A 15,843-nucleotide genomic window follows, 5' to 3' on the forward strand; every position below is an offset into this window, starting at 1 on the left:
AATGGTGTATGTGATGGGGATTGATGGCTCTTGGACTTTCTTTTTAGTATTTTTGAGTGAGACATTAAGTTCTTTGCTTAATCATGACCAAAATGATGGTGTTGTGATGTATTCGGTCATGGTATATCCACAAGTATGATTCATGCATGTTGCATGGTAGGTAAGATTTGAGCTTTGAATATGTGTTTGCACATGATGAATTGGTATGACATATATACTATTTCAAGGTATATATTTGCTTGGGATGATGTTTTCGGTTATGTAGTACATGAGAGATGTGTATTGAGCTACAATATGTAATGCGTTAGTTAGTAAAATGCATGCTGTTTTGTGTGGTATTAAGTGCATAATCGGCCTCAACATGGGCATGCATATTCGCCACATGAGGGGAAATTGGTGTGCATGCATTCGGTTAGAGGCAAGCATATTGATGCCTATTCTTGGCTTAGAAAATTCGCTAAGAGGAATACTAACTAAGGTGTTGAGTTCGATTCATGATTTTGTACATATGCGACTTTGATGCCTAATGAGTAGATATTTATATATTGGCTAGGCATCTTGAATTCCTCTTCCGATGCTCAAATGATAAAACCAATTTATTTGTTAAATTTAGCTCAAGAAGCTAGAGGTGGAGAATCAAGCAAAGGCAAAGGAAAGATAATCGAGTAGTCGATTGGAAATCGTTTCATCCAATATAAGGTAAGTCATTAAGCATATATTTGGTGTTGATGTAAATGACCATAATATATACACAATTGTGTTTAAATGAATTGATGTGTAAATGGGAATGTATGTGTATGGAATGATGCCATTGTTGAATGTATAAAGGCAGCAAAATGCATAAGGTATTGGTCTCGGCACTAAGTGTGCGGGTATAAATGGACACGGTGACAAGATTGGCACTAAGTGTGCGGGTTTAAAATTGTACAGCACTAAGTGTGCGAGTTTGATTATATAGCACTAAGTGTGCGAGCTGAAAATTATATAGCACTAAGTGTGCGAGCTGAAAATATATAGCACTAAGTGTGCGGATTCACTATATGCTCTTGTATTACAATTGGCACTGAGTGTGCGACATTATCGAGTTAATCCGGACAGCGGATCGGGTAAGTACCTCGAGCTCATGATGAATAGAAAATACGCCCATGCTTGGGGTTGAATTGGTAAGCCTTAAATCTATGTGATGATTGAAATTGTATGGTTGTGCTGGAAAATGAGTTAATGTGTAAAAAAAATGCTTCGTTTATCTTGTTGTGTAGATTATGAAATGTGGATGTATGACTTGGTACGAGATTGGACCGAAAGGTCCGAGGTATTATGGTATAGATTCGATATGGATGAGTACCTAGCCTCGTTTGCTGTACATGTTGTAGTGACTTTATTAGTGGATTGATGAATGCTTATGACTTACTGAGTTGTAAACTCACTCAGTGTTTTCTTGTCACCCATTTTAGGTCACTGGGACTCGTACTGTTGTGTGCTCGGAACCGTCGTTGAAGTCATCACACCGGCTGAAATCTTGTGGTATTACTTTTTTTTGTTGTTGAAGAACATTTGGCATGTATAGGCTATTATATTTTGTCGATTTGTGGGATTGTAAACTTTAAGCCATGTGAAAATGGCCTATGTGGTCGTCGAGTGGGATGCTAGAACCTATAGCCACGAGTCTTAGAAACTCAAATTTTGTTAAGGTGGCCATAATTTGTGTCATGTATGATGGATGATTAAGGCCAAGGAAAAATTCATGAAATTGGCATAGTCTACTGCAGTAACTGTTGCGGACAGCAGCAGTGAGATGAGATTGAAAATCACTAAAAATAGTAGAAGTAGAATTAAATAGTGAGTAAATTATGGAACTGATCCTTGATGAATCTATTTTATATGGACGAAACGAAACAACCATATGAGCAGTATACTGGGAGATATCAAAGTTCTCGTGAGACAGGGCCAGAACGATTTCTGGGTCCCCTGTCGTGACTTTGAAAATTTACCATAAATTATCCAGAAGGAATTAGGAGTCATGCCTTATATGTACAGATTCCATTTTGAGTCTAGTTTCGTTAGAAACAAACGGCACCAGTATTAAAGCCCTGTACAGAAAGATATTCAAGTTGTAACGCGCGGAGGTCAGAGCAGTCGATCCCTGTAACATGGGTGACTTTAACTAATAAACTGTACCAATTGGCCCAACCAAAATTCTAAAAATAAATCCATGGATGGATATATGAGTCTAAATTCAGGAAAATTTACGAAACCAGTTTCCGAGTTTTGGAACTCGAGATATGATTTTAAGGCGACGGTGACGCAGTTTTCCAGCCTGTCCAGAAATGCCAAATTGGTCGGTACTTTAAGAGGATTTGTCTCGTTAACCCTCGTGTCCGACACGGCGTCGCCACGAGTTAGGGTGTTACAATTTTATTGGTATCAGAGCTATGGTTTAGTCGGTTCTAGGACTACCATAGCGCGTGTGAGTCTAGCTATACATGCCAAATTGTTAGTGCTGAATAATGTGATGACTTGACGGTTGAAATTTTTATTTTAAATAGCAATGGAACCCGGATAGAGACCCTTGGCGGATGACGTTGAAGGTGTAGCGGCTGCTCCCGCACAAGGGACACCGCCTGTTGAGCCTCGATCATCCGCGAATAATCAAAATGAAGGGCGAAACAAGCCTTCTTCACCATGATGAATGAGTGGGTCGCGCAATATGCCCGAACCGACCCGGCTGTCCAACCATTTCGAATTTAAATATTCCACCCTAAGAGCCCGTAATGCCATCGATTCTCGATCCTGTGAGGCTGAGTAAACCACCGTGGACTTGATTAGGAAGCGTGGGGCCGAGGAGTTCAAGGCCATAGTTACGATGATGCCGAAAAGGCCGAAGTTCGCTCGATAACACCATTAGAGTGTTAGATGAATTGTCATGCACACCGATGAATGTCTTAAGTGTGCTATATCTTTGTTAAGTAGACTCACCTACTATTGGTGGAGGACCTTGATTTCCATAGTCCCAAAGGAACAAGTTACTTGGGATTTCTTTCAAACGGAATTTCGGAAGAAATATATTAGTCAACGGTTCATTAATCAGAAGCGTAAGGAGTTCTTGGAACTCAAGCAAGGCCGTATGACCGTATCTGAATACGAACATGAGTTCGTAAGACTTAGTCGGTATGCTCGGGAGTGTGTGGCTGATGAGGTTGCGATGTGCAAAAGATTTGAAGAAGGATTGAATGAAGAGTTAAAGTTACTAGTGGGAATTTTGGAGATAAAGGAGTTCGTGACACTAGTCGAACGAGCCTGCAAGGCGGAAGAACTTGGGAGGGAGAAGAAGAAGGCTGAATTTGAAGCAAGAGATTACCGTAAAAGATCGACGAGTAAAGCTCCGTTCTCGGCTGTAAAGAGGTTCAGGGAGGACACCAGTAAGTCGAGGACGATCATGGAATTTCCATTAGAGCCCGACCATTGACGGACTCGAGCTACTTGAGAGCTAGTGTGGGCAATAATCGTCAAGAGAGACCTGAATGCCCCCAATGTGGAAGACGACACCTAGGTGAATGTTGGGGTAAGTCTGTTAATAGGGCCTGTTATGGATGCGGTTCGAAGGACCACTTCATTAGAGATTGCACGGAGCTAGATGAGAGGAATAAGACGCAAGGTGCAAGACCTAGTGGAACGACGGTGGAGGTAGGCCCCGAGAATCTCTGGAGGTAGGGGTGGTAATCGAGAGGAGCCTCTAATACTGCCGTCCGATCCGAGACCCGTGCTCTGCTAGAGCATATGCCATCCGCACGAGAGGAGGCATCCTCCCCGACGTTATCACCGGTACTTTTACTCTCTTTGATACTATTGTGATTGCATTGATTGACCCCGCTCTACTCACTCATATGTATGTGAGACCTTAGCATCCATAAAGACTCTACCGTTGAGTCTCTTGAGTTCGTAATTCAGTGTCAAACCCTTTGGGTCAATACGTGCTTGTTGATAAAGTGTGCAAGAGATGCCCCTAATAATTCGAGAATCTGTTTTCCTACCGATCCGATGCTTCTACCATTTCATGAATTCGATGTTATTCTTGGTATGGATTGGTGACCGTACATGATGCAAAGGTGGATCGCAAAGGAAAACCATTAATTTGAGGAGTGCAAATAATGAGGTAGTCCGAGTCGAGTCTCTTCGATTTAAAGGAGTGCCAGCAATAATATCTTCTATGACCGCTCAAGATATGTGAAAAGGGTGTGAAACATACCTTGCGTATGTGTTTGGGAGTAAAGAGACGGAAAGGAAACTCGAATCGGTACCAGTGGTTTGTGAGTATTCGGATGTTTTTCCCGAGGAGTTACCGGATTGCCACCGGTTCGAGAAGTGGAATTCGCATCGGTTGTACCGGTACTACGCCGATTTCAATAGCCCCGTATCGTATGGCATTAACGGAATTAAAGGAATTGAAGGTTCAATTGCAAGAACCGACGGATAGAGGTTTCGCCGACCGAGTTTTTCTCCATGGGGCGACTTTGTATTGTTTGTGAAGAAGAAGGACGGAACCATGAGGTTGTGCATCGACTATCGTCAACTCAATAAAGTGACGATAAAGAATAAATATCCATTGCCACGAATTGACGATTTGTTTGATCAATTAAAGGGAGCCTCGGTGTTTTCAAAGATAGATTTGAGGTCGGGTACTATCGGTTGAGGGTCCGAGAATCGGACATACCCAAAACCGCTTTTAGAACGAGGTATGGTCACTACGAATTCTTGGTGATGCCGTTTGGGCTCACTAATGCCCTCGCGGTGTTTATGGATTTAATGAATAGAATTTTCAGGCCATACTTGGATCGGTTCGTAGTTGTATTTATCGATGACATTTTGGTCTATTCGAGATGAAACCGAACATCTTGAACACCGAGGCTAGTGTTGCAAATCTTACGAGATAAGCGAGTTATACGCAAAGTTCAAGAAATGTGAATTTTGGTTGAAAGGGGTTAGCTTTTGGGGCACGTGATGTCCGTCGGGTGTCGGGTGGACCCGAACAAAATTTCGCCATAGTCGATTGGAAACCACCAAGGAATGTTACCGAAGTTAGGAGCTTTTTGGGCTTGCCGGTTATTACCGACGATTTGTAAAGGTTTCTCGACGATAGCCACGCCAATGACGGCTTACTCCAAAAGGATGTTAGGTTCGAATGGACGGAGAAATGTCGAAAAGTTTCGATCAACTGAAAGCTTATTTGATCAAGCCCCAATTCTAGTGCAACCCGAATCGGGCAAAGAGTTTGTCATTTATAGTGACGCATCCCTACTTGGGTTGGGTTGCGTATTGATGCAAGAAGGGCGAGTTGTGGCCTATGCGTCGAGACAATTAAAGCCACATGAGAAAAATTATCCAACCCATGACCTCGAATTGGCTGCCATCGTATTCGCCTTAAAGATATGGCGACATTACTTATTTGGTGAGAAGTGCCAAGTGTATTCGGATCACAAAAGTCTCAAATATTTGATGACTCAAAGAGACTTAAATCTGCGACAAAGACGATGGCTCGAGTTGTTAAAAGATTATGAACTCGTTATTGATTATCACCCGGAAAGGCCAATGTGGTTGCGGATGCCTTAAGTCGAAATCACTTTGTTTGCTTTACTGAGCGATGAATGTACACTTGTCTATTCTACCCGACAATGTGTTAGTAGCGAATTAAAGGCCAAACCATTGTTGGCTCATCAAATTCGGGAAGCTCAGAAAGTCGATGAGGAGTTGCTTGCAAAACGGGCTGAGTGTGTTCTGAACAAGGAATCAGAGTTTCAAATTGATGATGACGATTGTTTGAGGTTCAGAAGTCGTCTGTGTGTTCCAAAGAATTCGGAACTTATTTCGATAATTCTAAATGAAGCCCATTGTAGTCGAATGTCAATCCACCCGGGTAGTACTAAAATGTACAATGACCTGAAACGCCAATTTTGGTGGCCCGGTATGAAACGAGACATTTCAATTTGTTTCAAGGTGTCGATATGTCAACAAGTGAAAGCGGAACATCAAGTGCCATCGGGATTACTTCACCGATCATGATACCCGAATGGAGATGGGATCGAGTCACAATGGACTTTGTATCCGGACCGCCATTGTCGTGAGTAAGAAGGATGCGATTTGGGTCGTTGTCGATAGACTAACTAAGTCGGCTCACTTTATCCCGTGACGTCTGATTTTTCAATGGACAAATTAGCGGAATTGTACGTTTCTCGATTGTGAGATTACACGGGTGCCTATTTCTATCGTGTCGGATAGAGACCCAAGATTTACGTCGCGATTTTGGAAGAAATTGCAAGATGCTTTGGGTACCAAGCTGCATTTTAGCACCGCTTTTCATCCCCAAACCGATGGTCAATCCGAACGGATAATTTAAATACTCGAGGATATGTTGAGATGTTGCATCCTTGAGTTTAGTGGTTCATGGGAACGGTATTTACCTTTGATTGAATTCGCCTACAACAATAGCTTTCAATCAAGTATTAAGATGGCGCCTTACGAGGCTTTATACGGTCGTAAATGCCGTACCCCATTATTCTGGACTGAACTTAGTGAAGGTAAATTCTTCGGGGTTGATTTGGTTAAGGATGCCGAGCAAAAGTTCGAGTAATTCGTGAAAGTTTGAAAGTCGCCCGGATCGCCAAAAGTCGTATGCGGATTTGAAAAGAAAAGATATTGAATATCAGGTTGGAGACAAGGTCTTTCTCAAAGTTTCACCTTGGAAGAAGGTGCTTAGATTTGGTCGTAAGGGCAAATTGAGTCCGAGGTTTATCGGGCCATATGAAGTATCCGAACGAGTTGGGCCAGTCGCATATCGATTAATTTTGCCCCCTGAGCTCGAAAGGATTCACAACGTTTTTCATGTCTCGATGCTTGACGATATAGGTCGATCCATCGCACGTAATTGCTCCATCCGAGATTGAGATTCACCTAATTTGAGCTATGAAGAGGAACCGTTCGCATTATGATGCGTGAAGTAAAAGAGTTACGCAATAAGAAAATCCCGTTAGTGAAGGTGTTGTGGCATAAACACGGAATTGAAGAAGCCACTTGGGAACTTGAGGACTCTATGAAAGAGCGATACCCGAGCCTATTTACCGGTAAGATTTTCGGGGACGAAAATTTCTTAAGTGGGGGAGAGTTGTGACATCCCAAAATTGACCCTAGTCGGGATGTGGTTTCGGGACCACAAAACTGAGGCATAAAAATAATTTATAATTTATTTTGATGCCTATAATATGTGTTAATTCATGTGTGACATTTTTGATGTTTCGATTTAGAGTTATAAATGTGAATTTCACTAGAAAGGGCCTAGTAGTAAACATTGAAAGTATGATGGGGAAATGTGGGATGACTAGTTGATAATGCATGCAAAAATAAGGGATTTGCATGTCAAATTTCCCCTAACATGAAGTGGCCGGCCATGACAAGGAATCATGGGCTAAACATGTCATGAAACATGTTTTGTTGGTGCACTAGGGAGAAACAATAAACAAATGAGTATGGGTAATAAAGAAAGAAAAAAAAAAAATGTGTGTGTGTGAGTGAAACCCCCCCCCCTTGCCGTGCATTGTGGAAGAGAAAAGAAAAATTTTGTTCATCCATTTTTCTCTTCTTTGGCCGAAAATACTAAGGAAAAAGGGAGGATTTTTGCTTCATGCTTGGTTTAGAAGAGAACTAGAAGGAGATTTGGCTATACTTGCATCAAGATTAAGGTATGTTTGAGGTTGTGTCATGAGATTCATGCTTGTTTTCGTTGCTAACTTGATGTGCATGTTAGCCATGGTTCAAATCCTTGTTATGCCATGGAAATGGTATTTGGCCAAGGTGGATTTTGTGTTAATGCCATTGCATGTTAAATATGAAGCTTGTTAATGGTGTATGTGATGGGGATTGATGGCTCTTGGACTTTCTTTTTAGTATTTTTGAGTGAGACATTAAGTTCTTTGCTTAATCATGACCAAAATGATGGTGTTGTGATGTATTCGGTCATGGTATATCCACAAGTATGATTCATGCATGTTGCATGGTAGGTAAGATTTGAGCTTTGAATATGTGTTTGCACATGATGAATTGGTATGACATATATACTATTTCAAGGTATATATTTGCTTGGGATGATGTTTTCGGTTATGTAGTACATGAGAGATGTGTATTGAGCTACAATATGTAATGCGTTAGTTAGTAAAATGCATGCTGTTTTTGTGTGGTATTAAGTGCATAATCGGCCTCAACATGGGCATGCATATTCGCCACATGAGGGGAAATTGGTGTGCATGCATTCGGTTAGAGGCAAGCATATTGATGCCTATTCTTGGCTTAGAAAATTCGCTAAGAGGAATACTAACTAAGGTGTTGAGTTCGATTCATGATTTTGTACATATGCGACTTTGATGCCTAATGAGTAGATATTTATATATTGGCTAGGCATCTTGAATTCCTCTTCCGATGCTCAAATGATAAAACCAATTTATTTGTTAAATTTAGCTCAAGAAGCTAGAGGTGGAGAATCAAGCAAAGGCAAAGGAAAGATAATCGAGTAGTCGATTGGAAATCGTTTCATCCAATATAAGGTAAGTCATTAAGCATATATTTGGTGTTGATGTAAATGACCATAATATATACACAATTGTGTTTAAATGAATTGATGTGTAAATGGGAATGTATGTGTATGGAATGATGCCATTGTTGAATGTATAAAGGCAGCAAAATGCATAAGGTATTGGTCTCGGCACTAAGTGTGCGGGTATAAATGGACACGGTGACAAGATTGGCACTAAGTGTGCGGGTTTAAAATTGTACAGCACTAAGTGTGCGAGTTTGATTATATAGCACTAAGTGTGCGAGCTGAAAATTATATAGCACTAAGTGTGCGAGCTGAAAATATATAGCACTAAGTGTGCGGATTCACTATATGCTCTTGTATTACAATTGGCACTGAGTGTGCGACATTATCGAGTTAATCCCGGACAGCGGATCGGGTAAGTACCTCGAGCTCATGATGAATAGAAAATACGCCCATGCTTGGGGTTGAATTGGTAAGCCTTAAATCTATGTGATGATTGAAATTGTATGGTTGTGCTGGAAAATGAGTTAATGTGTAAAAAAAATGCTTCGTTTATCTTGTTGTGTAGATTATGAAATGTGGATGTATGACTTGGTACGAGATTGGACCGAAAGGTCCGAGGTATTATGGTATAGATTCGATATGGATGAGTACCTAGCCTCGTTTGCTGTACATGTTGTAGTGACTTTATTAGTGGATTGATGAATGCTTATGACTTACTGAGTTGTAAACTCACTCAGTGTTTTCTTGTCACCCATTTTAGGTCACTGGGACTCGTCTCATTGTGTGCTCGGAACCGTCGTTGAAGTCATCACACCGGCTGAAATCTTGTGGTATTACTTTTTTTGTTGTTGAAGAACATTTGGCATGTATAGGCTATTATATTTTGTCGATTTGTGGGATTGTAAACTTTAAGCCATGTGAAAATGGCCTATGTGGTCGTCGAGTGGGATGCTAGAACCTATAGCCACGAGTCTTAGAAACTCAAATTTTGTTAAGGTGGCCATAATTTGTGTCATGTATGATGGATGATTAAGGCCAAGGAAAAATTCATGAAATTGGCATAGTCTACTGCAGTAACTGTTGCGGACAGCAGCAGTGAGATGAGATTGAAAAATCACTAAAAATAGTAGAAGTAGAATTAAATAGTGAGTAAATTATGGAACTGATCCTTGATGAATCTATTTTATATGGACGAAACGAAACAACCATATGAGCAGTATACTGGGAGATATCAAAGTTCTCGTGAGACAGGGCCAGAACGATTTCTGGGTCCCCTGTCGTGACTTTGAAAATTTACCATAAATTATCCAGAAGGAATTAGGAGTCATGCCTTATATGTACAGATTCCATTTTGAGTCTAGTTTCGTTAGAAACAAACGGCACCAGTATTAAAGCCCTGTACAGAAAGATATTCAAGTTGTAACGCGCGGAGGTCAGAGCAGTCGATCCCTGTAACATGGGTGACTTTAACTAATAAACTGTACCAATTGGCCCAACCAAAATTCTAAAAATAAATCCATGGATGGATATATGAGTCTAAATTCAGGGAAAATTTACGAAACCAGTTTCCGAGTTTTGGAACTCGAGATATGATTTTTAAGGCGACGGTGACGCAGTTTTCCAGCCTGTCCAGAAATGCCAAATTGGTCGGTACTTTAAGAGGATTTGTCTCGTTAACCCCTCGTGTCCGACACCGGCGTCGGCCACGAGTTAGGGGTGTTACACGGCGTATCATTGGTGGAAAACTTTAATATCTGTGGTTCCGAGTGAACGAGTTACATGGGATTTCTTTCAATCTGAATTCCAAAAGAAATATATCAGCCAGAGATTCTGTAACATCTCGAAATAGGGCCTAAATGGAATAGTGGTTGCGAAACCACAAATCTGAGATAGAAAAGTTTATTTCGATTAATTTTTATGATTTAACGAGTGATTAGATGCATGTGTTAGAGTATTGATAAGAAAATTTATAGATTCCATGTTTAATTTGCCTATTAGGGCTTATTTACAGAAGTTGCTATAACAGCCCGATTTAGGGCCTAAAAGGAACGATGGTTTTAGAAACATGAATTCAAAGTCAAAAAATTTATTCCGATTAAGTTTTAAGGTTTATTTATTGATTAAAATATTGTGTAAAAATATCGTTAAGTAATTTTACTGATAAAGTGCTTAATTGGACTTTTAGGACTAAATTGCAAAAGTTGCAAAATATGTGTTCTAATTCATAAGTACTTGATTGAAATGGGGGTTTAAAGAGGAGGTCCTTAAATGGTAATTAGACCATTATATTTTTTTTGGACAAAAATGGGCATGAATAGGACAAAATTTTAAAGAAAGGCCTTAAGGGCATTTTAGTCATTTGGTAATTAAAAGAAATAAATAGGGAAAATAAAGCCAAAATTGACTCACCTTTTTCATGGTGGCCGAAATTCGCATGGGGGAAGCCATGGCTAGGGTTTTCAAGCTTTCCAAGCTCAATAGTAAGTCCGTTCTAGCCCTGGTTTTCAAGTTCTTTACGATTTTAGAATCCCGGTAACTTGATTAAGCTTATTCTAACAATAATTTAAGCTAGGGTTCATATTTGGAAAAATACCCATAGGTGAAATGTGTTTATTTTGATGTTTTATGGTAGAATATGAAGGCTGAAATTATGTTAAACAACTTTTGCTAAGCGGTTTTAAGTAAAAATGAGTAAAACGGCTTAATCGGTAAAAGTTGTTATTGTTCATAACTATGTGTTTGACTGAGAAGTTGATGTTGCAATAGAAGGGAAAAATTATCAGCATGCCATAAAACATAAGAATAAGGGATGACGTTTAATTCCTGAGCCTAGGGGAAAAAGTGTAAATATGTAAAAGTTTAGGGGCAAAATTGCAATTTTTCCAAAGTTTGAGTTAAGGACTGTTTTGAATAGTACATTCATTAAATAAGTAAAATATGATGTTTTAGATCCTGAAAAACGAGATTTGAATCTAGAATGGGAGAAAAATCGAAAATCGAGAAAGTTGGTAAAATGGCCGTTTTAGTATCGAGGTAAGTTCATATGTATAATAAGCATTAATCTATGCATGTTTCAATGTAAAATTGATATATTTACTATGATTGCCGAGGTGTTGAAAGTAAGTATGATTATGATGATTTAAATGTTCAATATTAATTCGACATGGAAATGAGAAAGTATGTAAGTTTTGTATGTAAATAATACATTATCTTTATTATGTTTTTGTATTTCAGCATATTTTATGTATTGTAGCTGATTTTTGAATCATAATTGACTATTGGAAGTATGGAATCAAGTATTAGAAAGAGAGAGAAATCCCGGTTGAACCTTCGGAAAGATTAGATGATATAGATGGTATGTAGCTAGGTCACATGTATGGTGCTGAGTGCACATCATGTGTACAAGAGAGCTACGAGACATTATGATGTATCTAGGTCGCATGGGTGATACTATGTGTACACCATGTAGACAGGAGAGCTACGAGATATATGTAGCTAGGTCGCATGCGCGGTTCCAGGTGAAGGACACCATGTAGACAAGAGAGCTACGAGATAAACTGGCTAGGTCACATGGGTGGTACTAAGTGTTCACCATGTGTACAAGAGAGCCAAAATTATGTGTACAATCGAGCTAGGTCACATGAGTGGTGCTAAGTGAAGGCCACTATGTGTACAAGAGAGCTTCGATTTTAAAGGTGGGCTGTGTGCGATACCATTGCGTATCTATTATTATTCTGAAGTGTTCAACTGGGAAATTGATTAAATGAAATTGTGTATGACTTTGTGATGATAAGTGTAAGTATATATGTGTGTAACTTATGAGCAATATGCTCGATATGTGACTGGAAATTGGAAAGATTGTTATGGGAAAGTGATGAATACAATTGAAGTGTGAAAGATCAAAATTGACAATAAAACTGTTCTAGATAGTTACAGTGACGTGAATCTAAAAATTTACCAAAAATAGTAGAAATTGAATCAGAGACTGAATGAGATATAAAATTAGAGCTTAATGACTCTATTTTCATATAACAGAAACAAAGCAAGCAAAGGAATTCTATAATATGACATATTTATGTTTTTGAGAGACTGGTGCAGAATGACTTCGTGATCCCTTATCCTGACTTGGAAAAATCATTAAAAATTTTACAAAAATAATTATGGGATATAATTTATATTCTTGAAATCCGTAATGAGTCTAGTTTCAAATGAAATAAACGAGAACATCCTTTGAATTCTGTACAAGGAGAAAATTCATTCGTAGTGAAGAGTGGTCAGAATAGTTGAGCAGTGAAACAGGGATAACTTCAATGAATAAAATGTGCTAATTTGCTTGACAAAAAATTTTAAAAATTTTATGGTAAGAATATATGTGAATCTAGTTTCAAGGAAAATTAACGGTTTGTAATTTTGAGTTCTATAGCTCCAGAAATAAATAATTTAGTTGCTGGTACTTTGCTAGACAGCTTATTTTGAACCTGTTTATGATTGTAATAGTGAAAGTATGTGTGTTTTTTATGGTAATATTCCGGGAACATATTGTGACTTTGTTTAAAGTATGATAATTTATTGTTTATTAATATTTACAGACTTACTTACTAAGCTATAATGCTTACTCCCTTCCTTTTTTTTCCTATAGTGTCAAAGATATTAGCTCGAGTTGGAGGTCGCCGGAGGTTAAATCACACTATCAAACTATTGATCAATATATAAAGGTTTTAAAGTATTTTAAGTGTTTGGCATGTATGGAGACTCGTTTAATTGTTATTAAGTTTCTAGGAATTGGCTTAAAATATTGACCTATGTTATTTGAAGGTCTCTATTGTATAAAGTCATTTAATGTAGATAGTCTTGATTATGTTATTAATTATGAATCAATTTTTATACGATAATTAGTGATTAAGTCCGGTAATGCCTCATGCCCTGTTCCGGCATCAAACACGGGTAAAGGGTGTTACATTTAGTGGTATCAGAGCTATGGTTTATTCAGTTCTCAGACTTACCTTGTATGTGTAAGAGTTAAGCTATACATGCCATATTACTACTTGTGATAGTGTGATGCCTCCCAATCTCGATGAAATAGTTCTGTTGAGACGGAAGTGTTTTCCAACCGAGCTACCATCGACAGTGTAAAAAGGTGTTAAGTAAGTTCGTATAATTTGGTGGATATATTGGTGTACCTAAATTGATCTTGGTGACTTGTGATGATATGTGTGAGATCAAGTGCAAAATGAAATAGACATAAGTGGAGAAATATAGAAAAGTGAAAAGAAATGAAAGTTTACCTCGTTATAAACTCATCCATGTTCGTTTGACATTGACATGATATTATGTGTCTAACTTATTTGACTAAGTGAATGTGATAAATAGATTTACTCAAATTTGTGGAATGTATGTTTGAGTGCATTTGTTTTAAAATATGAATATGTGTGTAAGTCTGTCTAAAGTGAATTATATAACTGTGATAATATTAAGATGAAATGAGACTCGTAAAAGGTAAGAGTACTAGTTCATGATGTTTATGTGATAATGAAAGAGTCGTGAATAAGAATTTCTCTTGGAATATGAAAGATGAGATGAAGGGAAAGTTTATATTATGATAAATGTACATGTTGATTGGCAATTGTGTGATGCTATGAATGTAACTTGTGAAATTAAATAAATGTTATGAGTAATTCTATTTGAGAATTATGAACGCATGTATAAGTGTATTTGTCTGTATAAGATGATAGGAAGGTTGTGTAAATTGAATATGCATGTTGAGTTATTTGAAGCAAATTATTATATATTGATGAGTGTTAAGTTATATGCATGAATATATAAGAGGCAAGTTAGAAGTGTTACAGCCTCACCCTCTTCCAATAAGATTAATTGACAATGTGACAGCATTTGAGAATGGTTTAATAAATGAACTCGATTCAGAAAAGATGTCAGGTTAATATGAAGATTTTCTGAATTCTGAAATGTTACAGTTAAAGAAAGATTAGACTTAGTTATAGAGTTTTTGGTTAAAAAAAAAAAGTGAAAGCAAATGTGAGAATTGGAAATAGTTTTCGATTAATATAGAGGTCATACCGAGTTGAAACTTAGTTATATTGGATTTCAATTTAATAGTGGGGTGATTTTGAAAGTACTGCTTTGAAGAAAATTTGTTTGGAGATGTTTAACAAATTTTGAGAAAAGATATTGAATCTTTTACCAAGAAGATTTTGGGGACGAAAATCCTAAAGGGGAGAAATGTAACATCTCGAAATAGGGCCTAAATGGAATAGTGGTTGCGAAACCACAAATCTGACATAGAAAAGTTTCTTTCGATTAATTTTTATGATTTAACGACTGATTAGATGCATGTGTTAGAGTATTGATAAGAAATTTTATAGATTGCATGTTTAATTTGCCTATTAGGGCTTATTTGCAGAAGTTGCTGTAACAGCTCGATTTAGGGCCTAAACAGAATGATGGTTTTAGAACCATGAATTCGAAGTCCAAAAATTTATTTCGATTAAGTTTTAAGGTTTATTTATTGATTAAAATATTGTGTAAAAATATCGTTAAGTAATTTTACTGATAAAGTGCTTAATTGGACTTTTAGGACTAAATTGCAAAAGTTGCAAAATATGTGTTCTAATTCATAAGTACTTGATTGAAATGGGGGTTTAAAGAGGAGGGCCTTAAATGGTAATTAGACCATTATATTTCGTTTGGACAAAAATTGTAACACCCCAAACCCGGCCCAGACGTTACGGTAGAATCCAAAGGTGTCACATTGAAGCGTTCTTCAGATAGGTCATGTCTTATCTAAAATCTTTCTTAGTGATTTAAGGGTATTTTCATTATAGATTAAAGTGAATGGAAGTCAGTGCACCGGTAGGATGTTAAAAAAGAAGAGGTGAGTCTATTAGACTGCTTAAGTACCAAGCTCTCCACGGATCCACTCCTAGACATGCACACAACCATTACCACACTTTAACTGAATGATTGTTCAGGAAAAACCATTTCATTTTAAGCCTTTGAAAACACTTATTAATTTTTGAAAACGTTTTCATTTCAGAAGCTTTGTCTTGTTTCACGATATTTTGAAATCAGGTAATCTCTTTTAAAAACGCGCCCTAGAGCTATTCAATTTCAAACATTTAAATCCATATCATGCCTAAGCTAATAATCATACTAAAGCAATTAAAAATAATTAAAGCGGCCTTATTACAACTTAAAACCCAAAACAATTAAAGTAAATGAAACTAATCCAGTCATAAGAAGAA

At 37.9% G+C, this 15,843-nt stretch overlaps 1 long non-coding RNA gene across 1 annotated transcript; it reads left to right on the top strand.

Annotated features, from left to right (window-relative positions):
- Positions 1 to 596: 596 nt before the first annotated feature.
- On the top strand, positions 597 to 1,750 carry LOC128280641 (uncharacterized). The gene is made up of 2 exons (XR_008270737.1): positions 597 to 699; positions 1,455 to 1,750. It is a non-coding gene; the product is annotated as an uncharacterized LOC128280641 (long non-coding RNA).
- The last annotated feature ends 14,093 nt before the right edge of the window (positions 1,751 to 15,843 follow it).

The sequence above is a fragment of the Gossypium arboreum genome, chromosome 9 (genome assembly GCF_025698485.1).
Source record: "Gossypium arboreum isolate Shixiya-1 chromosome 9, ASM2569848v2, whole genome shotgun sequence".
In the NCBI taxonomy this organism is placed as follows: domain Eukaryota; kingdom Viridiplantae; phylum Streptophyta; class Magnoliopsida; order Malvales; family Malvaceae; genus Gossypium; species Gossypium arboreum.